Source organism: Lissotriton vulgaris, chromosome 1_1 (genome assembly GCF_964263255.1).
Source record: "Lissotriton vulgaris chromosome 1_1, aLisVul1.2, whole genome shotgun sequence".
Lineage (NCBI taxonomy): Eukaryota > Metazoa > Chordata > Amphibia > Caudata > Salamandridae > Lissotriton > Lissotriton vulgaris.
In genome coordinates, this window is record NC_141685.1 from 353,253,800 (window position 1) to 353,281,204 (window position 27,405).

Below are 27,405 nucleotides of genomic sequence, written 5' to 3' on the forward strand. Positions count from 1 at the left end.
AACTTCGTTAGCTCATCAGGGACAAGTCGCCGTTTAAGTGGGATGAAGAGGCACAGAGTGAATTTGAAGGTCTGAAGAACGACATAAGTGGAGCAGTACCCCTACATGGATTTGACCCTACGGGCAGCACCATATTGACAACGGATGCCAGTGAAAAAGGATTGGGAGCAGTGCTGGCACAGGAAAGGAAGGATGGCACAATAGAAACTTTCAGTTTCACATCCAGGGTGTTATCCCCTACCGAGCAGAAATATAGCGTCATCGAAAAAGAGATGCTAGCGGTTACATGGGCCATGGGAAAATTCAGACAATTCATTTGGGGCACCCGCTTCAAACTACAAACAGACCATAAACCATTGGTTAAGGTGTTAACATCCTGCGGCCACGATACAGCCACTCCACGCATCGCTAAAATGACACTCAAGTTGCTGGATTATACATATGATGTGGAGTACTTGCCGGGTACACAGTACATATAAAGTAGCGGACTATTTGAGCAGAGCCTCCGCCATGGTGGACGCACCAGTGGCTCCACCTGACACAGACGAAATGGTGGCAGAAATGGCCGACTCGGAGAGAACGATCAGCAGGCAAGAATGGGCCCAAGCGTATGAGAAGGACAGCGAAATGGAGGAAGTCAAACAATATCTCGTCTCTGGTTGGCCAGAAAAACGGCACCTCAAGGCGGACCTGAGGAAGTACTATGAAATACGGGAGGAATTGTCAATGAGTGACTCAGGCATTTTTATGTACCGGGGTGATAAAGTAATACCTCCAGTGACTTTAATCCCGTTGCTACTGAACCAGCTTCATGAAGGTTACCTAGGCATCGTGAAAACGAAGATCAGAGTAAAACAAATGTACTGGTGGCCACGAATGGACAGTCAGATAGAAAAGCAAGTCAGAGAATGTGTCCAGTGCCAAGGAGCGGATAAAATACTGAGACCACTGTGGCCTGCGCTGGGGGAATTTGAGCAGCCCCAGAACCCATGGGAAGATATTGCAGTGGACATACTAGGTCCTGTCCTCGACAACAGATGTATAGCCAAATACTTGTGCGTGGTCATAGACAAATATTCCAAATGGCCTGAGATAGATGTGCAAGAATCCATGGACACGGACGCAGTGTTGAGATTTCTCACCTCACTGTTCTTGAGGGAAGGAATACCGAAGACAATATTAAGTTACAATGGACCACAGTTCACCTCTGATAAATGGAACAAGTACATGGAGAGGAATGGTATAAAGTCCAAACACACAGCAATGTACCATCCCGCATGTAATGGGCAAGTGGAACGGTTCAACCGTGTACTGATGGGTTCCATATAGGCTGCCGTAATGCAGGGGAAAGAGTGGGAATTGGAAGTCCAAGGCATGCTGTGGGCATACAGGATCACACCGACGGTGCTAGGATACAGCCCCTTCCAAATACTGAGAGGCAGGTTCCCCTTTACAAGAGACAATGTGGTATGGAGAGAAAAAACAGTGACTAGCAAATGGTCGCCGACAGTGGTACAACAAAACCTGGAAAAAGCCCAAAAAGTGTACGCTGCACATTAAAACAAGAGGCACAACACCAAAGACACCGTCCTGGAAAAGGGGGAATGGGTTAGAGTTAAACTCCCAACTCTCCAAAAGAAAGGTGAGAGCAAGTACAGCAAACCCCTACAAGTTCAAGAAGTGTATGGTAGAGCGGCCTTGCTCAGCGACGGGAGAGTGTGGTCCCAAGGCCGTATGGCAAAGGTCAACAGGATCATGCAGTGGCCGGCGGACAAGGAAGAAGAGACTGAGGATCAGAGGCAAACCAATGGAGAGGAAGAGACGGAGACAAGTAAGGAGAGGCAGAAGGAAAGACCTGCTCTAGAGGACAATGAAGGGAACGACGAATCACGAGCAGAGGAAGGAGCAGTGACAAACATGGCCCCGGCTGGGGAGAAGGAACAAGCATTGGAAATGCAATAGGTCTCGCAGCATTAGAGTTAGTGCTTTTAGAATTGTTTATGGGTTTTTTGTTGTAAATCTTTTGCATTTTTATTTTTTGTAGCCAATGCTAAAGAATTACAAATCAAAAAAGCCATAAACAATTGTAAAAGCTTTAACTAAAAATCCTCTGAGACCTATTGCACTGTGTGAGGGTGAGGTGTTGAGGGTGAGTGAGGGTGAGGGTGAGTGAGGTGTTGAGGGTGAGTGAGGGTGAGGGCGAGTGAGGTGTTGAGGGTGAGTGAGGGGTTGAGGGTGAGTGAGAGTGAGTGAGGGTGAGTGAGGGTGATTGTGAGTTAGGGTGAGGGGTTGAGGGTGGGTGAGGGTGAGTGAGGATGAGTGAGGGTGAGTGAGGGGTTGAGGGTGAGTGAGGGTGAGTGAGGGTGAGTGAGGGTGAGTGAGGGTGAGTGAGGGTGAGTGAGGGTGAGTGAGGGTGAGTGAGGGTGAGTGAGGGTGAGTGAGTGTGAGTGAGGGTGAGTGAGGGTGAGTGAGGGTGAGTGAGGGTGAGGGGTTGAGGGTGAGGGGTTGAGGGTGAGGGGTTGAGGGTGAGGGGTTGAGGGTGAGGGGTTGAGGTGTTGAGCGTGAGGTGTTGAGGGTGAGGTGTTGAGGGTGAGGTGTTGAGGGTGAGGTGTTGAGGGTGAGGTGTTGAGGGTGAGGTGTTGAGGGTGAGGTGTTGAGGGTGAGGTGTTGAGGGTGAGGGGTTGAGGGTGAGGGGTTGAGGGTGAGGGGTTGAGGGTGATTGATTGTGAGTGAGTGAGGGTGAGGTGTTGAGGGTGAGTGAGTGAGGGTGAGGTGTTGAGAGTGAGTGAGGGTGAGGTGTTGAGGGTGAGGAGTTGAGGGTGAGGGGGTGAGGTGTTGAGGGTGAGGGGTTGAGGGTGAGGGCGGGTGAGGGTGAGGGGGTGAGGGGTTGAGGGGGTGAGGTGTTGAGGGTGAGTGAGTGAGGGTGAGGCTGAGGTGTAGAGTGTGAGTGAGAGTAAGAGTGAGGGTGATTGAGGGTTTCAGTGTTAGTGAGGGTGAGGTATTGAGGGTGAGTGAGGGGAAGGGTGATTGAGGGATTGAGAGTTAGTGAGGGTGAGGTGTTGAGTGTTAGTGATGGTGAGGTGTTGAGGGTGAGTGAGGGTGAGGGGGAGTGAGGGGGAGGCGTTGAGGATGAGTGAGGTGTTTAGGGTGAAGTGTTGAGGGTGTGGGTGAGGAATTGAGGGTGAGGGAGGGTGAGTGAGGGTGAATGGTTGAGGGTGAGTGATTGAGGGTGAGGGGTTGAGGCTGATGTTTTGTGGGTGAGTGAGGGTGAGATGTTGATGGTGAGTGAAGGTGAGGTGTTGGGTGAGGCGTTGAGGGTGAGTGAAGTTGAGGGTGGTTGAGTGAGGATGAGTGAGAGTGAGGGTGAGTGAGGAGTTGAGGGTGAGGTGTTGAGGGTGAGTGAGTGAGGGTGAGGTGTTGAGGGTGAGTGAGGGTGAGTGAGTGTGTGGTGTTGAGGGTGAGTGAGGATGAGTGAGAGTGAGGGTGAGGGGACAGCGGGTTATATATCCTCCTGGTGGTAAGACCAAGGCTGAAAACAGCGTCCAGTAGATTTGTAACTAGAAAGAGTTATTCAACTTGAATTGACAAAACTACACGTCCCAGAATGCAAAGCTGCCATGAAATCATGCGAGTCAAATATGACTGTACCTTTCTGAACATAGGACAAGTGCAGTACAGAGATTGTTTATAGTAAATGTTGAAAGACATAGTAGCGCTCCCTCTAGGATTGCCATAAGCTCTTCTATGAAAACTAAAAAAATAGCAATGTCTAACAGAGTTAGAGGCATGCAGTATCACTTGTGAGAAATGTGTAGTCTCTTCTGCAGCTAGCAAAACTGTGGAGGGATTAGTCAAATGGAGTATAAACGAGAAAATGCACCCCCTCCCCCGCACATCTGCAAGACGGGACTGGGCAGTTTTACATCAGTCAGAGAAGACCTGTCATCCTTGCAGCCTCAAGTCACATATAACAAAAAGAACAGACTATTGGAATGCAATGCTGCTGTGCAAAACAGAAATCACTTATTTTACAGGAATTCACATGCCCGTGAGTGAGACCACCGCAAGAAAATGTACAGTTTGAAGGAGAAAACATGTAACCGGTCCCAATCGCTGGGATGTGTGTGGGTGCAAGCGTGGGCAGGGGGCACAAACATTGCCAACAGTAAGAGATTCTCCCGTCGGCCTGCAAGGACGCTCCCAGGCCCACATGCACTACAAATAAGGAAGAAAAAAAAATGACATGCGCACGCCCCTCCCCCAGAAAAGCAAACACTATCGGCAGACGTCCCAGCCATGACCTCATTAGAAAGAATTGCGCCCGAGGTGGGGGCCGCGGGCGCTTACCCTCATCCCATGCCACAGCTCTGCTCGGTTCTGTTCCAATCGGTTAATTTTGTAGGAAATAAACCGAAATTATTATTATTATTATTATTTTTTAGAAAAGTCATAGCACAAGAGTAAATATGAGTGAGCATTATGGTGCTGCGAAAAAAAAGTGCAGGGCCTCCGTATTTAATCTGAAACGTGTAAAAGCTACCAGCCAGCGCTAAAGTGCGTTATTGACATGCACATTTCACTCTAGCCTTGGCCACCTGAAATAGGCTACGTTAAAACACAAACACCGATCACTACTTTTAAACTGAATTACGGAATTAACATGGATGTTATTTGTATATACACGTTTTGCGGGTTTCAGCTAAACAGGCAGCTTGAAACGTCAATGCAAATGAAGACCAACAGCATACATACATTTTAGTGCGAGATTTATTGTCCACGCTAATTCTATTTAAATATACTGATCCGTAATGGAAATAGTACAACGCTTAACACGAACCAACCGAGCGAATAACATTCCGGTGTATATGGCATTTTTAATGCAAATATACGACAGCTTAAAAATATCACAGAGCACACACGCGTGCATTTATCACATTAGAAATTGTGGTTTGTTGTCGTCCGGTAGCGGCAGGCAGGCAGGGGAGGAGAGGAGGAGGGGGGAGGAGAGTAGGGGAGGCACGGCGGGAGGAGAGGAGGAGGGGGGAGGAGAGTAGGGGCGGAACGGGGGCGGAGAGGGGAGAGGTGCGAGTAAAATAAACAAAAAAAAAGAAGCCGGAGGGAAGAGAGGGGAGGGGGGAGGAGAGCGAAAGGATCGGAGACACGGCGACACGGCGGGTAAAATAAACACAAAAAAAGCCGGAGGGAAGAGAGGGGAGGGGGGAGGAGAAATGCGACACGGCGGGAAGGGGAGGGGGCGGAGCGGGTCAAATAAACAAAAAACAAGCTGGAGGGAAGAGAGGGGAGGGGGGAGGAGAAGTGCGACAGGGGAAATGCGAGACGGCGGGAAGACGGACATGCACGCGCCCGTGACTTTTAAGGTCAATGCGCATGCGCATAAGCTTAATGCGCATGCGCATTGACCTTAAAAGTCACGGGCACTGCAAGGAATCGCCACGATTCCTTGCAGTGCAGATAAAGAGTGGATAACTCGCAATACTCTCGCCTTGCTCGATGCGCATGCGCATCGACAGGCGAGACCTAAAAAGGCACACAGAGAGACGAAAGGAGTCTTCCCGGTGAAGGTAACAGGGAAGAGCTCACTCCGGTAAGACAAACCCGTGCCGGGAGGGCAGTCACCCTGCCCCCTCGTTTCAAAGACTATGATATGAGTGACTATTGAACTGGAACCACTATTGTTGTTGTGTTGTTGGTAAAAGGAGGAGATATGTGGTGTTGCGCTCTAGTCTCCGGTGCCTGGCGTGATGATGTGCCGCGCCGGAGCAAGAGCGGAACACCAGCGCATGCGCGCTGGACGAGAGGGGAAAGCGCACGAAGGGAGAAAAGGGCAGAAGCGACCGGAGCTGGCGATAATTAGACGCTCGGCGCTCTGTGAGGGAGAGTTGCCACAGTGGGCGTCTTATGAGATTGAGGCCGACGCCAAGGGGCCTCACAGGCATACAGCTATCCGATCAGCGGTGCCCCTTACACCATATGCGCCAGGACTACACCTTCTGATATGGGCTGCAATCGACAGCTGGGACAGGGCCCGTCCAACCACATAGAAAAAATACACAGTGGCAATGGGAAAGGAGGAGGGGCTCCAGGGGACGAGCCAACAGGAGGAGACAGTGGACAACCACCCTGACCCCTCGCTCAGAGACATCATGGCGGCCATCAGGGAACTGCATGGCACCTTGGAACCTAAGCTGGGCTCGGCGACGGAGGAGGTTAATTTACTGCGCACAGACGTCAGGAAAATGTCGGACAAAGTGGCGGTGGCAGAGACTGGTATCGGCAGCCTCCAATCCAAGACAAAATGACTTGAAGAACAAGTAGCTGCCTGACGAAAAACCAAACGGACATCTATTCACGGCTGGAGGACCAAGAGGGACGTGTGAGTGCAACAACATCTGCATAGTGGGAATCACGGAGGGTCTGGAGAGGCCATCCACGGACTGGTTTGTGGATGACCTCATACTTAACCACTTGAAACCGAAGCACCTCTCCAACTTCTTCTCGGTGGAAAGGGCCCACCGCGCGCGGAGGTAGGCCTAAGCCCGGGGCCCCTCAGCGTTCCCTCATAGCCCAAATCCTGAACTCCAGAGATCGTGATGCCACCCTGCAGGCATCACGGGTTTCTGGGGACCTTCAACTAGATAACGCTATGGTTCGCTTCTTCCCAGACTTCACTCTTCATGTCCAGTGTCAGAGACGGTCCTTTGAAGGGGTAAAAAGAGCCCTCAGGGAACAAGATGTGAAGTACATGGTGCTCTTCCCAGCTCGACTCAAGATCCTGGATGGAATCAAGGCATATTTTTTTGATTCAACGGAAGAGGCCAGTGACTGGCTGGAGGGGTGGCGAACAGTGAGCAGAAACGGAGGCCCGCACAGATCCGAAAATCACCAGCCTGGTCGAGTCCCAGCGGGTGCGGACAGATCAGCACCAGACACCCAGGTGCGCAATCAGAGGGGGCCCAGGTGACTGTGGTAAGCACACTGAGTTGAGGTAACATACACCCTTGGTGATGGGGGTGCAAATGTAATCTGGGGCCCCGGACCAGAACAGGAACTCTGAGGAACACTCTTGACCACCAAACTTGAGTACTGTGGGCATGTTACGGGTTGATATTCGGGCTCGATGCCGCTAATGTTGATTCAGGGAGGGCGGGGATTGTTGGGGGGGAGTGAGACCGGGGAGTTGACTGAGGATTGTTGTGATATATCTATATTGACGGGTTTAACCTTTGTTACTTAGGTATAATTATTTCTGCTGACTGCAGGCCTACGTTCCCTTTCCAAGTTGATGATGGGGCGACAGGCACCCTGCAAGTTTGGAAGGTGGGAGTTTGGAGACCCACCGAGCAGGGAGGCAGGGAGGGGGGAGTTAGAGGGGTAGGGGGGTTGGTTCTTGGGGAAAGGTATGTTTTGCACATTATCAAACTAGCTATGGTGCATGTGAGAATGGCTTCAACAGGACACAGGGGGGCATGGTCTATCCGAGGAGAGTGAGGTCCCCAACCACAAATTAGTGAACAGACGCAGGTTAAAATATGGACGTGGAACGTAAATGGGCTGGGTAACAAAATTAAATGTGCTTTGATGCTGCAACACCTGAAGCGGCACTTCCCTGATGTGGATCTCCTGCAGGAAACACATCTGTGAGGCAATAGATGTAAGGCACTTGACCACTTTGGATACAAAATGGTGGCTCATTCAGGTTTACATCCAGCTCGAGGGGGGTTGGTATCTTGATTCGAAACACCCTTCCCATGGTAGTTTCTAGCAAGTAGACAGATGACTCGGGATAGATGGTGGCAGTGGCGGGTAGATGGGAGGGACGGACTGTTGTGTTGTGCTCATGCTACATCCCGCCCGGCCTGCACACCACGGCTTTTGCACGGTTGGGCTGCTTCCTGGCAGACCTTCCCTGGAGAACCCTTCTGGTAGGGGGAGACACGAATGCTGTAATGAACGCGGAATTGGATCATTCGGGCGGGGGACTGTGGTTCAGGGGAAAGTGGGTTGCAGGGCTGGGGGACTTGTGGCGCATACATCATCCCACACATAGACAAATCACGTTCTACTTGGCCAAACATGGGCCCTGCTCCAGACTGGACCACCTTTTTGCATGCACTGACCAGATGGGCGAATATGCGGAGCCCCACATCCTGGCCCGGGGAATCTCTGATCACTCCCCAGTCAGCGTCATTCTTAAGTGGAAGCGCGATTGTAAGCACACATCCTGGTTATTGCACTCGCTGCTAATTTTGCAAATCTTGCACTTTGCACAGTTTGTTTTTGAAAATTGCCCAAGTCTTGTGTTTAATACATTTTGTGGTTTTAAAAGATATGCTGGCACTTACTTCAGAGGATTAGTCTGCCCTTCCCCGGTCCACCGGGGGAGCATCCTGTTTGTTGTGGAGGGAGTAGGCAGCTTTCGGTTGCAGGGGCGGTTGGCGTTTTAGCGGCCCAACTGTCCCCCATAAAAACTGGATGTTATACAGGTCGCATAGCGGACGCGCGATTGTAAGCATACATCCTGATTATTGCACTCGCTGCTAATTTTGCCAATCTTGCGCTTTGCACAGTTCGTTTTTAAAAATTGCCCAAGTCTGGTGTTTAATACTTTTTTTTAGTTTTAAAAGATATGCTGGCACTTACTTCAGAGGATTAGTCTGCCCTTCCCCGGTCTGCCGCAGGAGCATCCCGTTTGTTGTGGAGGGAGTAGGCAGCTTCCGGTTGCAGAGGTGGTTGGCATTTTAGCGGCCCAGCCTTCCCCCATAAAAATCGGATGCTATACAGGACGCGCAGCGGACGCACACTTGTAAGCACACATCCTGATTATTGCACTATAGCTGCTAATTTTGCTAATCTTGCGCTTTGTAGTTGGGTGTGCCTCCTGTATCAGCAACCGATAGCGAGAGTGAGAGTTAATGGTACGGTGTCCAGAGCCTTCCCTCTCCGAATGGGAACGAGGCAGGGGTGCCCTTTGTCCCCCCTCCTGTTCGCCTTGGCCCTAGAGCCGTTGGTTCACTGGATCAGGAGGGACAGGTCATTCTGGGGTCTGGCGCTGAACAGCAAATGGGAAGAGCGTATCTCTTTATACGTGAATGATATCATACTTTATATGGCCAGACCTTAACAGTCGATGGCGCAGGCGCTGCATCTTTTTGAATTCTTCTGAAGCTACTCGGGATACACTATTAATTGGGCGAAGTCTGTGATCTATTCGCTATAGGGTCCTCCCTCGCGGATCCCCACCAGGTGCCCTGCATCAATCGCCATAGACGGGTTCAAGTATTTGGGAGTTTACATCACTTGAGATAGGGCGGAGTTCCATGCCAGGAATCTGGACCCCAACTGACACGCCTGGTAACGGACGCGGGTAATTGGCCGTCGCTGCCCCTCTCCCTCATGGGACGAGCTGTAATGTTTGAAATGTTAGCACTGCCTAGACTCCTTTATATCTTACAAAACACACCAAATCCAATTTCGGCTGGGGTATTCACACCAGTATCTCAGGCAGTGCGGACGCTGCTCTGGGAGGGTGGCAACCCCAGGATTGCGTTGCGCAAGCTGACGAGAGGAGTGTATGATGGGGGGATGGCCCTCCCAGACATACAGTTGTATTATTGGGAATCCCAGCTCCAGGTGGTCAAGGACTGGGTATATGCAGCTAGATCGGATAGGCTGCTCCTAGATCCCATCTTAGAGAAACCCACTTCCACTATCTATCGCAAACTCATAAATAACATACCTTACTTATTAGTGTTGTTGCAGGAGAGATGGGCGAGTGACATAGGTGCCCTGGAAGATGATGATTGGCAGGATGCCCTGCAAAGCCCAAGAGAGGAAGCAATTTGCACCAGGTTTCAATGTGTGGTTAAAAATTCTACATCGAGTATACTATCCTTGCACCCACTTGTATGCCTGGAGAAGGAGTCAGTTGGCCCTTAGTGCACTGGGATGTCAAGACGATGGCTCCTTCTACCATATAATATGGGAGTGCCCAGAGATAGTGCCCTTATGGTCAAAGGTCACAGACACAATGGCGAAGGTTGTGGGTTCACCGGTTCCACTAGCACCCAGGTGGTTATTGCTAATGATCAAGGGGGCTATCGACTGGTCCAGATATAATGAGATCTGGCTGGCACTGGCAGCTGGGAAGAAATATAACTAGTGGCGGGGGGGCGCAGGCTCCTTAGCAATTGGACCAGTGGTTGCGAGATCTAGACTGGTGCCAGACAGCAGAGGAGACTATAAGAGTAGAGGTTGCACTAAGAAATGGAAAAAAGATCTGGGGGCCATGGTGAAGATACAGGGCGATGGGGGGTGGGGGGTACCGGGTCTTTAACAGTTGAAAGCCCAGCTTGTGTCCATGTCAACCCTAAATTATGTGGCAAAATGTTGTTTTATCACATGCTTTTTGAACAATGCTCTGTACTGTCTGATAATATGAGCACAGTTAATAAAAAGATTTATTTAATAAAAAAAGAATTTCACAAGATTATGCTTGAATGACATGAGACGAGTAAATCTGCATTTAACACTATTTCTTAGTGCAAAAGATGCATTATGCGCTATGAAATCACCCTAAATGCGACAGAACATAAATAGTGAGCGCAAGCAGCCACTCGCACTTGATAAATGTGCTCTTGGCACCCTAGCAACTAAAACTGCATAATGCAGCTGAACATGAATAGGAAGCAAAAGTGGCTGTTCTCGCTTGCTAAATGTGCTACATTGTTTGGATTTTTCCATCAAAATACTCTTATTTAGGCAAGCAACAGTAATCATGTAACAATTTGAAACTCAGCATAAAAGAGTAACTCGGAACTACTGAATTACTGCGGCGTAATCGAAATTCTGGCTAGGGCCAGTAGAACCCAGGACCCCAGAACTGACTCCAAGGGTCAGATGACTGATCTCCTGTTTGAACTACAGGGACACAACAAACTTCCAAATGCCTTCCCTGCAATTCCTAAGCTGACCAACACCAACTGGACCTGTCGGAGCCCTGCTACTGGCCTCTGCTGAAGTGACTTATGACCCCAGGGGGTGCATCCCCAGATACTATACCCTTAGCTGATATTAGAGTGTACTCTTTCTACCTCGAAACTATAAGAACTGGACACTAGGTGAAAATCTAGTGGTTCTAGGCTCTTCATGTGGGAAAAGAACCATCTCTGGTCTCCTCCCGTAAGCGAACTGACTTTTCGCGTCAGCAAATACTGCATGTGTCTCCCACCAAAATTAAACTACGATGGAGACCTGCTCTTTATCTCACAGCCGCAGCGCCCACCAGCGTGACCATATAGCTGCAACTTTGGCTTTGTGCTTCTTGTTGCTATTTTAACCCAACACTTTTAAAACTCATAACTCCAGTTCTTATTATTGGATTTTTGTAATTTTGGTGTCATTTTATTTATTAAAGCTTGCAAAATGTTTCTAAATTGGTTTGGGATTTTCTTGTGTTGTGTTTTCACTTTTTTACTGTTTGAGTGCTGGATAAAAACTTTACACATTGCCTATAAGTGAAACCTGACTGCTTTTGTGCCAAGCTACCAGAGGGTTAAGTACAGATTTCGTTAGTGACCTTTGTGGTTCACCTTCACAAAGAATGTGTTTATTACTTGAGGGGGCTACCAGAGGGTTAAGTACAGGTTTATTTAGTGACTATTGTGGTTCATTCTAAAAAGGATTGTGTTTAATATTTGAGTGGAGCACTCACCCCTCTCAACTTATAACCCAATTTCATACATATATATATATATTTATATATTTTATATATAAATGAGTATATCTAGCTGCACTGACAGGATATCATGACATGATAACAGTTGAATATGGACATTACGTATCGGATAAAATATTTATACTATTTTGGTATTTCTTTTGGCATTTTTAGCTTTTTTACATTACTAATGTTTTTATAGATTTTAAATGCCATTGCAATATTTTTGGTCCTTTTGTAAATAATTTTACATTAAGATGTCCCTTCTTGCATTTAAGAGGATATTTATATTTGTCATTTTAACTGTCACACTAGTTGGATGCAGCCATTTGAAACAGATGCATTGGCAAAACACATGTATTACATTCGACTTGATGTAGTATATTTTCACTGTCTATTGTGTGAACCCTCACCAAAATGGAAGATCTTCAAATAGTGTGATTCCAGTGGTTACAGTGGTATTCATTTACTATTAAAATGTAGTATTCATTTAGTAAGCATGAAGGCTAAGTAGTATGCCCACAAGCCGAAATATGCTAATGAGGGAATACTAGTTCTACTCAACTACCCTTCAAATACATAGCGAATACTTCAATTGATTGCTAAAAGAAGACTAGTAGTATTCTATAAGAATAGTATTTGAAGCTTAGTAGTATTCTGTTAGGGTTTATTTGCAGCTCTTGTGCTATTTCAAGAGCAAAATGAAGGGTAGTCTCATTGATTGTGACCACTATTTGAAGACTAGTGGTATTCTTTGTGACCACTATTTGAAGACTAGTGGTATTCTTTGTGACCACTATTTGAAGACTACTGGTATTCTTTGGGACCACTATTTGAAGACTAGTGGTATTCTTTGTGACCACTATTTGAAGACTACTGGTATTCTTTGGGACCACTATTTGAAGACTAGTGGTATTCTTTGTGAGCAGTATCGGAATACTAACGGCAATGAGCGCGGGGAGTCACGCAGGGGGGGTTGGCGCAGGGGGGGGGGGGTGTTCACGCGGCAGCCCGCACTCCTCCTCCTCACCTGTGTCTGTGGTGTCGGTGCTGGCTGTGTCTCTCTCTGGTGTGGCCTGCCTGTCCCATGCTGTACTCCGGGCTGCAGACAGTCCAAACACAAGAGCAGTTGGGTTACGGTGACTGCTGCAGCCCTGGACCCTGTCAGCCCCGCCTTCGATGACACTAGCTCAGTATGTGGACGACGGCGCTGCACCTCCAAATACGGTGTGTGCCAAAAGAGGCAAATGAAGTTTAAAAAATAAAAAAAGTGATTACATTCACTAAGCAAACTTGTCACTGAATATATACTTTTATGTAGCGCTGCCACAGTATTTGTTGTAATTAGCAAGTATTATTGTCAGTGAGGAGCTATTTTACGATATTTGGAGCCTTCTACTATCCTCTAGCGCCATGTAGTGTCGTTTAGAGCTACCCTTTTCCTAAAACCAACGGTATAGACTGAAGCAAAATGCAGACCTATAGGATTTAGAGTAAGAGAGCATGTTCAACATTTAAATTTAAAAAAATGCAGCCCATGATTTTCTCAATCTGCTGGTTTTACAAATTGGTTATAACTGGGGTTATGTTTTGCTCTTCATCAAATGAAAATATAATCCAGCAAACATCATGTCATAACCAAACCAATTCTTTTTAGGGGTGTTCAGCATTACAGAGTTTTCCTCTGAAATATTGTGAAGTTTTTTTCAAAATTTCCAAAATTTCGTGCATTTCACAAAAGTTCAGAAGATTTCAAAGATCGGGAGTTACTTCATAGGTTTATATTGGCATGAGTGCTCCACATGAAATGTGTTAAATTTGGGCTTTTAAGGTTGGACAACAGTGGCCATGCAAGCACACTTTATCAGTGACCCATTCTGTGCCACTGTACAAGGGGCAGGCAGAAAACAAGCATTTGCAATGCAATAGGTCTCGCATTAGGAAAGTGTGAGCTATTGGTATTGTAAATGACAATTTTCTTTAATATGTGTTGGCTTTGAAAATATATAAATTAATAGCAGTGGTGTCCCAGAGTGATGTGGGGGTGCCCCAGAGTGATGTGGATGTGGTGGTGTCCCAGAGTGAAGTGGTGGTGTCCCATAGTAAAGTGGTGGTGTCCCATAGTAAAGTGGTGGTGTCCCATAGTAAAGTGGTGGTGTCCCATAGTAAAGTGGTGGTGTCCCAAGGTGATGTGGGGAAAAGTCAACAACTTCAAACGGCGGCCGCGCTGCACTGGCCCATTGCGGCGGCCTTTATAATTTATTTGGGTACACTGATACGAGTGAGAAACTGACGAAACAGATACGAGTGAAGGATGGACGAAGGTGACCAGTGAGAGATGGACGAAGGAGATACAAGTAAGAGATGGACGAAGAAGATACCAGTGACAGTGATATGAAGTAGATACCAGTGAGAGATGGAGAAAGGAGATACTAAGCGGAGTAAAAAAAAAGCGAGAATAAAGGACTGACAAGGAAAGCAGGGGCATATAATTGCAAATGATGGGATGGGAGATGAATAGAAAAGATATAAATAATGAAAAGCTGGAGGCAGGAGAGAGGGAAGAAGGAGGGTAATAGCAGAAGGATAGAGGAGGGAAAAAAGGATTGTATTTATATAGCGCTTGTTACCCCTGATGGGGTGTTGAAACATGCTATTCAGGAAGCCCATAAAGGATTAGTGGTGAATTAATATGGTGAAATATTAAAGTAATTTCAAATGGTGGATATTAATCAGTTATTTGGAGTGAGACGGATAGCGGAGGGATAAAAGGGGAAGAAAGGTTTGCATTCATATAGCACTTGTTACCCCGATGGATGTTGAAGCGCTTTTCTGGCAAGTAGCACGCCACTCTGGAACTCAAAGGATTAGTGTTGAAAATTGGTATAGCAAAATATGAAGAAATTTGAGTAGTGGATATGTTATTCCGTTTTTTGGGTATAGAAGTGTAGGTGGCGGGATAGTGAAGGGATAGAGGTTTGTATTTATATAGAGCTTGCTACGCCTGATGGGGTTTTGAAGCGCAAGCATAACTATAGAAATGGAGTCTGTGAACATCAATAGGGTTGCTGTCTTGTGGGTGCGTGCATGTCGTTCCATAACCCGCTCCTTAACCATCGCTAATCCCCTCCTTACTCCTCCCTTAACCACTCCCATTTAGTAGCAAGCATTCCGCATTTTCCAGCCATGCCACCGTTCCTCCCACATTTACTTCTAAACGCAGCCATATGTGTGCAGAGATCTCCGCAGTTAGAGTGGAGAGCTCTACATATAAAAAATAGGAGAGACGGAGGCATTAACATCTGTATGCAGGTTACCGAAAAGCATTTTGTATGGAGTACTATTTGGTACTACTAATGTTCAGCTGCGGCCCACCCATAAGGGTGAAGGGGCCACACCCCCTCACCTTTTTCCAGAGAGGAAGAGTTTCTGTCATGCTGAGCAAATGTCAGCCTGCGAGACACTCCTTATCTTCATAGTGGGGTCGGGTCAGCAACTCTCACCAAACCCATCCCACATTGTGATGAGTAGGGGACTGCTGCCTTCCCTCACTGGCTATACAGGAAAGCAGCAGTCACACCACTCCTAGGACCTCTGAGGCTTACCTTTCTCTGAGCTGCAGGAGAGGTACGTTTTGTGTTTTTGAATGTTAGGTGCGTGCGTGTATGTATAAACATATGAATTTGTTGTAAATGAGCGCTATGAATGGGTGCATGAGTGCATGTTTGTGAATGTATGGGTGTATTTGTGGCCCGCCCGCCCCCTTCCCTGTCAAAATTACCAGCCACCACTGCTAATGTACTGCAAAAGGCCGTTTGCACATAAACTCCTTTGTGTTCATCTCCAGACACACAAAGAACATGTGTATAAATTTCCAAAATATGCGCAATGCTTTGGGTTTTACATACATGGTTGGATATCGGTGATCTTATTGTGAGCTTCAGAAATGAACGTGAAGTTTCGCCGGTTTGGTAGAAATCTATTTTAATTTTGTTGCATATACGAGTTGCTTGCCCTATTGCGCTGCCTTTGCAGTGTTTAACTTTGCACTTGCATGTGAATAGCATGTTTTACCTTCCAGCACCACAGAATTCTTTGTCAATTACTCGTTAATAGTCACATTTGCCCTATCGCTGGAAACCAAGATCTATATAAATGGTGACGTAGAAAAGATGGATACGCAGCAGAGTAACAGATTCCTTGATTATGGTACAAACTCCTAGTTGTTTTCCCTTTAGTTTGTCTGCCTTAAAAGTCCCTGAATCTCGGCACAGCGCCAAGTAACCCTGACATGGTGATAGAGTGCCTAGCAAACCCCCATAGCATAAAAATACTGCGATAGAAAACGTGCATATTACAACTTTGACATAAATGGACAATGACAGGACTGCGGGTATTTCAGATAACACTTGTTGTCATCCCAGTTTGTTCCAAAGAGGACTGAGCTCCAAAGAAGCAGTAGATTTCTCAACAGGTCAGCTGCCGTTTGACTGAGCCTGCCATAGCCCTGCGCTGCCTGGCCTGTGACTGGCCCTGTCCAGTCCTAACCTTTTACGTATCACGTGACATAGGTTTTGACGTTAGCATCGCTCCACTTCTCTTTCACACCCCGACTGTCGGGATATCCCTAGGTACCCAGAGCTCAGGCCTCTTTCAGCTTTTCTCATCCAGTCTTCAATGGCATCTGTTACCATGAGCAGTCGGATTGCCTGGCAATGCTGAAATAACGCCTGACTTACCTCAGAGGCTGGCAACTTACCCCACCTGGTGTCCACGACACCTGATCCGAATGAGTGAGCAGCGATGGGCATCGCGCCAGAAGAATGACTAACAAACCATGGCAGTTGACAACTGCAAAACTGAACAGATCTGAGAAGCTTAGTCATTGAAGTTCAGGTATTGCCGCCTCAGTGGCGCCATGAAAACACCTCACGCTCTGTGAAATAAGAATTACACTTGGAACTGTTACCACTTACCATTTCAAAGACAGCACATTCTTAATTGTAAATAACCTACCAGGGTGAAGCCTACATGATTTGATATTTAAGAAAGTCTGAGGGGAACATGTTGTGCGTTTTTGGGCACTAGAAAACGTGCTGTAGATATGTTTTAATTTCAGAGAGGCTTGAGGTAGAAAAATAGCTCTGTGCGTATACCCCTGTAGAAAGAACCGGTGATGGAGAACCAGCGTTTGAAAAGCAACTCAACCTGGTGACAAAGAAGGCTCTTCCCCAGTCAACCAAGCCCACTGCGTCCACCCAGGTCCAGGTGCACCTCATTGCTGGGATTCCCTCTGCATGGTGTCCAGGCATTCTGCAAGCATCAGTGCTCTGCAGCAGGCCTGATACCCATATTCTGCTGGTACCTTCAGTCTCATACAGGATAGTAATGTATAGGTTATAAGAGTGGATCTGTGCACAGAGAGAGAAAGATACTTTACCTAGAAAGCATGCAGTAGAAAGATTTATACTTGCAAGAAGTAGGCCTTAGTGTGTTCCACTCCAGAAAGGTTTGTCAAGCAATATACCCAAAAAATCCGTGGGGGACGGGGGGGAGCAGGGTAACAGGCAAAAAGAACATATAAGATGTGCCCTGGTGAATCTAATAGCATTGCCAGTGCTTGTTGTACTTTCAGCAGTAACACAGCCCACAACCATTGCACTGTCACCATAGATAGTCATACTCAAGACATAATCACACCATCATGCCTGCGCCCAGGGCAGCCCCAGAGCCCTAGGATTGGCACAGCACCACCTCACAATGGCTGTCCCCGTGAACATAAACACCAGCAACACACACACTGCTAATAAAATCACCCCCTCGAGTGCACAATTTTCTGTGGTACAACAGCAACCAGGTTTGTGATACGTATACTACATGCATTGGCAAAGTCAACAGGTTGGTCTAAGTCAAGCACACATTTGTTATCAAAAACAGATAAATGGATACAGGTACAGAGTGACCTGCAGCGGAACACAGCCATGTAAACAAGCAGAAAATGGAATCAGTTTCCCTGCCTCTCTGGGAGGGTTTGCCCAAATCCTGGGAGGGTCAAGCCCGAACCATAGGGGGCCTGGTCTCTGAAGGGACTGGGTAAGAATTATGGAAATGGATGGAAATATGGTAATGGTCCATATCGCTGCAAATATTTTTGGGCAGATTTTCAGTGTGAACTCAACCAAAGTGTAGTGGAGCGGTAATTAAAATGCACACAGTCGCATTCCTCTTCTTTCAGGCATGTAAAGATTAAGTGATTTGCCCAGAACAACAGGCTGTTGAGTCCACATCGGTACTCGAACCCCGTTCCCCAGTTGCAAAGCCGGCAGCGATGACCGTTAAGCCACATTGATCACTTCCCAAGCACAATGAAAACACCTTTCCTGCAGCTGACCAAATTCAACTTGTGCAACACGTTTAAAAAAAATGAGAAAAAATAGTATGGTTTATGGATCATTTTTATCTTCCCAGTGCATTTTACATCATGCCAACTAATATTGGAGCCCATTTCGCTGCAATTAAAGTGAGCAACAAGGATCACAACCTGCAAGAACATAACTGTTTAACAGTACATTTCTAAAATACGAGCTAGCTTTAGCTTAAGCAGTTTTTCATTATTAGTCAAATGTTACTGTCGTGAAACGAACCTTCAAACTGCGAGTATTCCTGGATCTTTGGAGAAATAAACCAAAAAGAAATTAGGGGAGCCAGAAACAGTTGTTCGGAGCCGGCCCGCACCCGCACCAGGGCAGACGTTCTGAGTGAGCTACACGTCTGTAAGGGCCGCACCCACTGACTGCAAGCAATTGCACAAAGTATTTGTATAATGTAAAATGATTAACACACACACATACTCAGATGGCTGCAATGCACCCCTCAGTCTCACTTACTCATTTACTCTACATTAGCAGGCAAGCATTAAAAAGAACAGTTGACACTGGTCTCACACTTACATGCAAGGACAGCAATTCCGGTTACTCCCCAGAGTCTGATCAAACGTTTTCACTCGTCTCCAGTCCATTGGGAATGGCAAACGTGCGTGCACTCCCGGAGATCCCCATCAGAATCCCTCAGGCTCACAACAGGGGCAGCAGCTCAGAGCAGGTCACTCAAGAGCATTGATTTAAATTTACCGCCGTGGCCGGTCGGGCGATACGAGCAGCGCCATCACGCAGCCTAGGCTGACAACCTCCCAAACTTTGAACTGCGGTCCTATTAGGAGCCACGCAAACAATGTACGTCATCGCGTCAGCGCTACGCAAGTAGAACAGGGAAAAAATACTACTCACAAAACGGGAGGCCACAAGCAATCTAGCAAAGTATCCAAACGTCCAGAAAGTGGCAATGACTAGAGAAAGAATAAAATATGAAAAGTACAGAAATCTAATTTAAAAAAAAGGCGAATGTGAAAAAATAATAAATAATCCAAGTAAACAAGCATTGAAAATGAATTAGGTCTCGCCCTCCTTTAAGTTAAAGCAATTCTGTTTGAAATTAGGTGGCTTTTTAGCTTTGCTTTTATTAGTGTCCTTCACACTTTCATGTACATATCAAGCATATGTATGCATATATGTGTATATATATATATATATATATATATATATATACATGCATTTATATTTGTATTTACATCATACATATGCAGATTATATACATGCTTATATATGTATGCATATATACACACACACATATATATATATATAAATATATATATATATATATATATATATATATATATATATATATATATATATGTGTGTGTGTGTGTGCATATGTGTGTGGGTGTAGAGGTAGAGAGTAGAGAGTAGAGAGAAGTAGAGAGTGTGTAGTAGAGTGAGTAGTAGAGAGTGAGTATTAGGGAGTGAGTTGTAGAGAGTAGAGTAGTAGAGACTGAGTAGTAGGGAGTCGTAGAAACTGAGTAGTAGATAGTGAGTAGTAGAGTATTAGAGTGAGTAGAGTATAGTAGAGTAGAAGTGAGTAGTAGAGAGTAGTAGTGAGTAGTAGAGTGAGTAGGAATAGAGAGTTAGTAGTAGAGTGAGTATTAGAGTAGTAGAGAGTGAGTAGTAGTGAGTAGTAGAGTAGTAGAGAGTGAGTAGAGAGTAGTACAGAGAGAGTAGTAGAGAGTAGTAGAAAGTAGTAGAGTGACTAGTAGAGAGTAGTAGAGTGAGAAGTAGAGTGTAGTAGAGAGTGGTAGAGAGTCAGTAGTAGAGAGTGAGTAGTAGTGAGTAGGAGAGAATGAGTAGAGTAGTAGAGAGTAGTAGAGAGTGAGTAATAGAGAGTGAGTAGTAGAGAGTGCGAAGTAGAGAGTAGTAGAAAGTGAGTATTAGAGAGGAGTACAGTGAGTAGTAGAGAGTAGTACTAGTACCAGCACGACCCTCCCCCGATACCTACACTCAAACACTACCCTGCACGACCCCCCGGCACTACCCTAAACCTTAAAACACTACCCTACACTACACAAACACCACAACACTACCCTAAACCCTAAAACACTATCCCCAGCATGGCTCTCCCCCGACCCCAGTCTGGTCCCTTTACTCAAACACTACCCTGCACGAGTCCCCGGCACTACCCTAAACCCTAAAACACTACCCTACACTATCAATCAATCAATCAAAGACATTTGTAGAGCGCACTACTTACCCGGAGGGTCTCAAGGCGCTTGGGGGGGTGGGGGGAGGGGGTGCTGCTACTGCTCGAACAGCCAGGTCTTGAGCTTCTTCCTGAAGGAGAGGTGGTCTTGGGTCAGGCGCAGGTCGGTCGGGAGGGAGTTCCAGGTCTTGGCGGCCAGGTAGGAGAAGGACCTTCCTCCTGTTGTCGTTCTTCGGATGCGGGGGACGGCGGCGAGGGCGTGACTGGCTGATCGGAGATGGCGTTTGGGAGCGTAGAAGTTGATGCGGTTGTTGAGGTAGCTCGGGCCTTGATCGTGTAGGGCTTTGTGTGCGTGGGTGAGGAGACGGAAGGTGATTCTTTTGTTGACGTGAGGTAGTGTGGCTCACTGGTTAGAGGCGGCAGACCCGAGAGCAGAGGACGGCCCGGGACCAGGGTTCGATTCCCGGCGCGGCAGGTTTCTGGACCAGGGTCAGCGGACTCGATAATTCTCTCGCCTCGGTGCCCACTCTGATCAGCGATCACACTCGGCAACTCTGGGCATTAGCTTGCCTCATCCTCACTAACGGCCCCACCAGACCGCCGGGGATGCCTGGTCTCACCCTGGAGATACCCATTAAGGGACCATCTCTCAGGGAAGCCAGGAAGGGTTTCGCAGAGGTCGAATCGCCTTGGGACCCTCCGGGTAAGTAGTGCTCTATATAAATGCCTATACATTTACACACATTTGACGGGGAGCCAATGCAGGTCTCTCAGGTGTCCGGAGATGTGGCTGTGTCGTGGGATGTCGAGGATGAGTCTGGCTGAGGCGTTCTGGATCCGCTGGAGTCTCTTCTGGAGCTTGGCGGTGGTTCCGGTGTAGAGGGCGTTGCCGTAGTCCAGTCGGCTGGTGACGAGGGCCTGGGTAACCGTCTTCCTGGTCTCGGTGGGGATCCACCGGAAGATCTTCCGTAACATGCGCAGGATGTTGAAGCACGACGAGGAGACGTCGTTGACTTGTCTGGTCATGGAGAGGGAGGAGTCCAGGATGACGCCCAGGTTCCGTGCGTGGTCCGTCGGTTTGGGTGCGGTGCCCAGGGCGGGGGGCCACCAGGAGTCGTCCCAGGCGGAGGGCGAGGAGCCCAGGATGAGGACCTCCGTCTTGTCTGAGTTCAGTTTCAGGCGGCTGGTCGTCATCCACTCGGCTACGTGTTTCATCCCTTCGTGAAGGTCGGCTCTGGCGGCGGCGGGGTCGTTGGTCAGGGAGAGGATCAGCTGGGTGTCATCGGCGTAGGAGATGATGTTGAGGTTGTGCTGGCGTGCGATGGCCGCGAGGGGGCTCATGTAGACGTTGAAGAGGGTGGGGCTCAGCGAGGATCCTTGAGGGACGCCGCAGATGACTTCGGTGGCCTCTGACTTGTACTGTGGTAGTCGGACTCTCTGTGTTCTTCCGTCGAGGAAGGTGATGATCCACTCCAGTGCTCTCTCCTGGATTCCGACGTTGCTGAGGCGCTGCACTAGGGTGCGGTGGCAGACAGTGTCGAAGGCCGCGGAGAGGTCTAGGAGGATAAGGGCCGCTGTTTCTCCGTTGTCCATCAGGGCTCGGATGTCATCGGTGGCCGCGATGAGGGCGGTCTCGGTGCTGTGGTTGGCTCGGAAGCCAGACTGTGAGGGGTCGAGGGATCCGTTCATCTCGAGGAAGGCGGCCAGCTGCTTGTTGACGGTCTTCTCGATGACTTTGGCTGGAAACGGGAGGAGCGAGATGGGGGGTAGTTCTTGAGTTCGGTGGGGTCCGCTGTAGGTTTCTTGAGTAGGGCGCTGAGTTCAGCATGCTTCCAGCTCTCCGGGAAGGTGGCGGTGTCGAAGGAGGTGTTGATGATGTCCCGCAGGTGGGGTGCGATGACAGCGTCGGCCTTGTTGAAGACGTGGTGAGGGCAGGGGTCGGTTGGAGATCCGGAGTGGATGGAGTTCATAATGCGGACGGTGTCTTCGGTGCTGATCGGAGTCCAGGCGCGGAGGGTGGTGGTGGGGGGCGGAGGTTCGGGCGTGGCGTGCGTCGGTTGAGTGCTGAAGCTGTTGTGTATGTCCGCGATCTTGTTGTGGAAGTAGGCGGCGAGGGAGTTGCAGAGGTCTTGCGATGGGGTGATGTCGTTGTTGCCGGCGTTGGGGTTGGAGAGCTCTTTCACGATGTTGAAGAGTTCCTTGCAGTTGTGTGCGTTGTTGTCCAGCCGGTCCTTGAATGCAGTTTTCTTGGTGGCGCGGATCAGTTGGTGGTGCTTTCGGGTGGCAAGCTTGAGGGTGGTCATGTTGTCCGGTGTTGGTTCCCTTCTCCAGGCTTTCTCGAAGGCTCGGCAGTTCTTCTTGGAGCTCTTGAGTTCGTCGGTGAACCATGGGGCCTTCTTGCTGCCGGGTCTGCTGGGCGTGGTCCTCAGTGGGGCGAGTTCGTCCGCGCAGTTGCTGATCCACTTCGTGAGGTTGTCGGCGGCCTGGCTGAAGTTCGCTGAGCTGGCGGGAGGGTGCTGGCTCAGGGAAGCGGCGAGCTGGTCGGCTGTGATCTTGTTCCAGCTTCTTCGAGCAACCTGTTGCTGGTGGTGGTGGATCGTCGTTCTTTTGAAGGTGAAGTGGACGCAGCTGTGGTCCGTCCAGTGGAGTCCGGTGGCGTGGCTGAAGACGATGTATTTGCAGGATGAGAAGACTGCGTCGAGTGTGTGTCCGGCGAGGTGGGTGGGGGTGGACACCAGCTGCTTGAGACCGAGGGTGGCGAGGTTGTCGAGCAGGGTGATGGTGTTGCGGTCGTAGTTGTTCTCCAGGTGGAAGTTGATGTCCCCCAGGAGGATGTAGTCGGCGGAGGGGAGGGCATGCGGGCTGATGAAGTCGGCGATGTCCTCGCTGAATTGTGTGCGTGGTCCCGGGGGTCGGTAGATCAGGGTGCCTCTGAGGGTGGTTTTGGGGTCCGTGTGGATCTAGAAGTGCAGGTGTTCGGCGGTTGTCAGGGTGTCGTCGGTGTTGGTCTTGATGCGGATGGTGTCCCTGTAGATGATGGCGATGCCTCCTCCAGTCTGGTTGTCGCGGTCTCTTCGGGTGATCTTGTAGCCCTCTGGGATGGCGATGGCGATGTCGGGCGCTGAGGAGTCGTTCATCCAGGTTTCCGTGAGGAAGGCGACGTCAGGAGCTGTGGTGTCGAGGAGGTTCCAGAGTTCGATGGCGTGTCTGTGGACGGAGCGGGTGTTGAGGAGGATGCACTTCAGGTGGTTGCTGCTGTTGTTCGGCTTGGTGGGTGCTGGTGTAGTGCAGGTCCGGATGCAGGTGAACTTGCAGGCGTGGCAGCTGAAGGGTCCGTGGGTTCATCTCGGGGTGGCTCTGTAGCATCCCGGGATTCGGCCGGTGTTGAGTGCATTGAGGGCGGCGGGATCGTACGTCCGGCGGGTGGGCTGGGGTCTGCGGGGTCCAGGGGTCCTGGCACTGGACGCGGTCCAGGCGCGGACGGGCTTACCTTTGGCGCACCTTCGGCGCTCAATCGGTGCTCCCGCTGCGCGCGTCCGCTGCGCGGTCGCTCTGGGGGCGTCATAAGTGAGGACACAACATACCCTAAACCCTAAAACACTACCCCAGCGCAACTCTCCCCCGACCATCCCTCTACACCCAGTCCAGTCCCCACACTAAAACACTACCCTGCACGACACACCAGCACTACCCTAAACCCTAAAAACTACCCTACACACACACCACAACACTACCCTAAACTCGAAAACACTACCCCCAGCACGACCCCCTGATCCCCATTCCTAAGATAAGAAACTACTGTTCCTCATGCTATGAAAGCATCAGCGATAATGCAAAGATATGCACGAACACCCATTGTCTGAAGGATCTTACAGAGCCTGGTGCTGTTGCTTTTTTTGTCCAACACTCCATAATTGAACAGCTAAATACTATGTTTAAGAGGAGAGATTTTACGGAGGAAGTGAGAACACACAGATATGAGCACTACAAACAGAATGGAAACTCTGTAATAGGTGATGTTTATGATGGAATTGGATACAAAAACCTGTTTGATAAGGGGATATTAAGTATGAAAAACAATATCTCTTTTGTTATGAACACAGATGGAGTCAACATTTTTAAAAGTAGTAAACTAAGCATGTGGCCTGTGTATTTGATGATTAATGAGCTCTCCGTAACAAAACGTAAAGCAAAAGAAAACATGCTTGTCTATGGAATTTGGATTGGGCAAAGAAAGCCATATATGTGGACATACCTACATCCTTTAACTGAGGAATTGAGTCGTTTGGAAAAGGGAGTTATGTTTACAGATCATACAGGCTCTGTTTTTGTATGTCGTGCTGCACTACTTTCATGCACTTGTGATCTACCAGCTCGTTGTTTGGTTACCAACAGTAAGCAGTTCAATGGGAAATTTAGCTGTTGGTCCTGTTTACAGCCAGTTATGACTTCAAGATCGGGAATGGGGCATTGCCATGTTTTTCCTTACAATGATGATGATCCTGAAGGACCACCGAGAACAACTGAAAATCTGAAGACTGATATAAATGAACATTAGCTAAAATACAACAGGGTGAACATGAATATTCAGTTCATGGTGTGAAAGGCCCTTTCCGGTTTCTATTCCTTTCCCTTTTCCCATGTATTAATGGATTTCGTTTAGATTATATGCATGGGGTCTGCGCAGGTGTAATGAAACTGATGCTCACATTGTGGTTCGGGAAGCAATATGAGAAGTCAAGCTTTTCAGCACACTCTTACAGAGACCTTGTTAGCAAGAGATTACAGGCTATCAAGCCTCCATTTAACATATCAAGACCTCCTCGTAGCCTTGAAGATGTACATTTATGGAAATCCTCTGAATACAGAAACTTCTTGCTCTTCTGGGGAATACCAGTACTAGCTGATGTATTACCCAATCAGCTATTTGTACATTTTTGCCTCTTCTCCAAAGGAATATATTTACTAGATAAAGAAAGTCTAACATTTTCAGAAATCAACCGAGCAGAGACTTGCTTGCTCACCTTTGTCAAAATGTTTGAAGACCTGTATGATCAGAGGTTCATGACTATGAATATTCATCAGTTAATGCATATTTCAGACTGTGTACACCACAATGGGCCACTCTTTTCAAATAGCTGTTTTCATTTTGAAGACCTAAATGGCTACATAGTGTCTCACATCGAAGGAACACAAAATGTAGAAATGCAAATTTTGAATACTGTGACATTAATTCAGATGATACCATTACTTAAAGCAACCTGCAATATTGATGGCGAGATACAAAATGCAATCAATAGACTTATGGATCCATCGATACGTGTGGAGAGAATGGAGATAATAGATGGGTGTTTTCAAATGGGGAAAATGACTATAAAAGATTTAACAAATGATGAGTTCCTAGCAGCTGAAAAAAGAGTATCTGTATACTTTGAAAGGAAAGTAGCATCATATGATAAAATTAGTTTAAGGAAGGGTTATTGCTATGTGTATGCAGCAAACTACAACAAACTAGTCAGACGGGACCAAAGTACAATAAAATATTTAGATAATTCAGAAATACAGTTTGGAAAAGTGTTGAAATGTATCCAGGTCAACGACATAAATAGAAAAACTCACAACTTGGCACTATTAAATCCAATGCCTTGTGTAAACACATATTCCAGTGACTGCAATGTCCATCAAGTTAACCCAAGTTGGAACAAGATAATAGCAGTATATATTTCGGCAATAGTAGGAAGTTGCTGCTTTGTTTGTACCACAAAATTGTCATTTGTATGTGAATTCCCAAATCACTATGAGAGAGATTAGTGGATGCTGTTGTATTAGCCAAAAATCGACATGCCCAGATCTTTAAAAGGTACCATACGTTTCAGCAGATTTGAAAAACTGATATGGGGGTTAGCAAACTTCACCCTGGAATTACTAGGATATGATACACAATCCTCTGTGATCGGAAATGATACACATCACTTTAAACTGCAACCCTCTCCCCCACTGTAAACTGGTAATTGCCAGGGCACCCGTAAGGATATGTTTACTTTTATGTGTTTACTTTTTATGTGTTTACTTTTACCAAATGTTTTTAGAAGTACATTTTAAGTACATTTTAAATGTTGTGTAAAAGCTAGATTTTAACACCATAGGAATTCACACTGTTGTGTGCTATTATCAAATGTACTTAAGAAAATTAAATTAAATTCAACCATATAGTTTTCCAAGAGTTTTCAATGATAAATGAATGGGCTTCTGTCATTGATTGTGGATATTGTTCATTGTCTTACCGATACCCCTTATACTTTTACTTGTTATCTTTGGACTGTTGAAAATAAACCAAAAGGTCAACCGAGTATTGGAATACTTTGACCATTAATTCAAACAAATATATTATTGAGGAATGTAAGATCCTCCCACCTATGCATGTGTAATTGGGAAATATCTACTAGTGTACCTGTTTATTTGTTAACATTGTGACTATTAGCCTAGCCATACCTTTTCGGTTTAGCAATTGACCCAAAATGCTTTGGACATAACTTTTTATAGAATCTGCAGCTATGGGTAAGTGCAGTAGTATTCAAATTGTATGTATTCAGTAAAAGTTCTGCATTGTAAATGAAGGCTATACGGTTAGCATAGAAGTATTTGCTTAGTATTCAGCAGCAGCTTGAATAGTAGTCTGGGTAAAGTGCAGTAGTATTCAAATTGTATGTATTCAGTTAAAGTTCTGCATTGTAAATGAAGGCTATACGGTTAGCAAAGAAGTATTTGCTTAGTATTCAGTTAGTGTTCAAGAATAATTACTCACATATCAGTAGTCTTCATGCACTAGCCTTCACAAAAAGAATACTACAGAATACTAAAATTGGCATAAAATAGTCTTCGAATGCTATAAAACCACAGGTTAACCACTAAATGTAGTATTCCACTTCGGTAAGGGAACAGCTCATTGTAATCTGCACTAGCACTTTAAATATTGGGTAAAACAGAGGCAACGCATCATGTGATCAAGGCCCAGGTGGGGCTGAAACGCGTTGTTGCGGCGATGCAGGGTGATTAAATAAAACACTTTTGCACGAAGAACT

General features: G+C 47.2%; 1 pseudogene; it reads left to right on the forward strand.

Moving 5' to 3' along the window:
- Positions 1–1,734: 1,734 nt before the first annotated feature.
- Positions 1,735–26,134, forward strand: LOC147747171 (uncharacterized; annotated as a pseudogene).
- Positions 26,135–27,405: the final 1,271 nt, after the last annotated feature.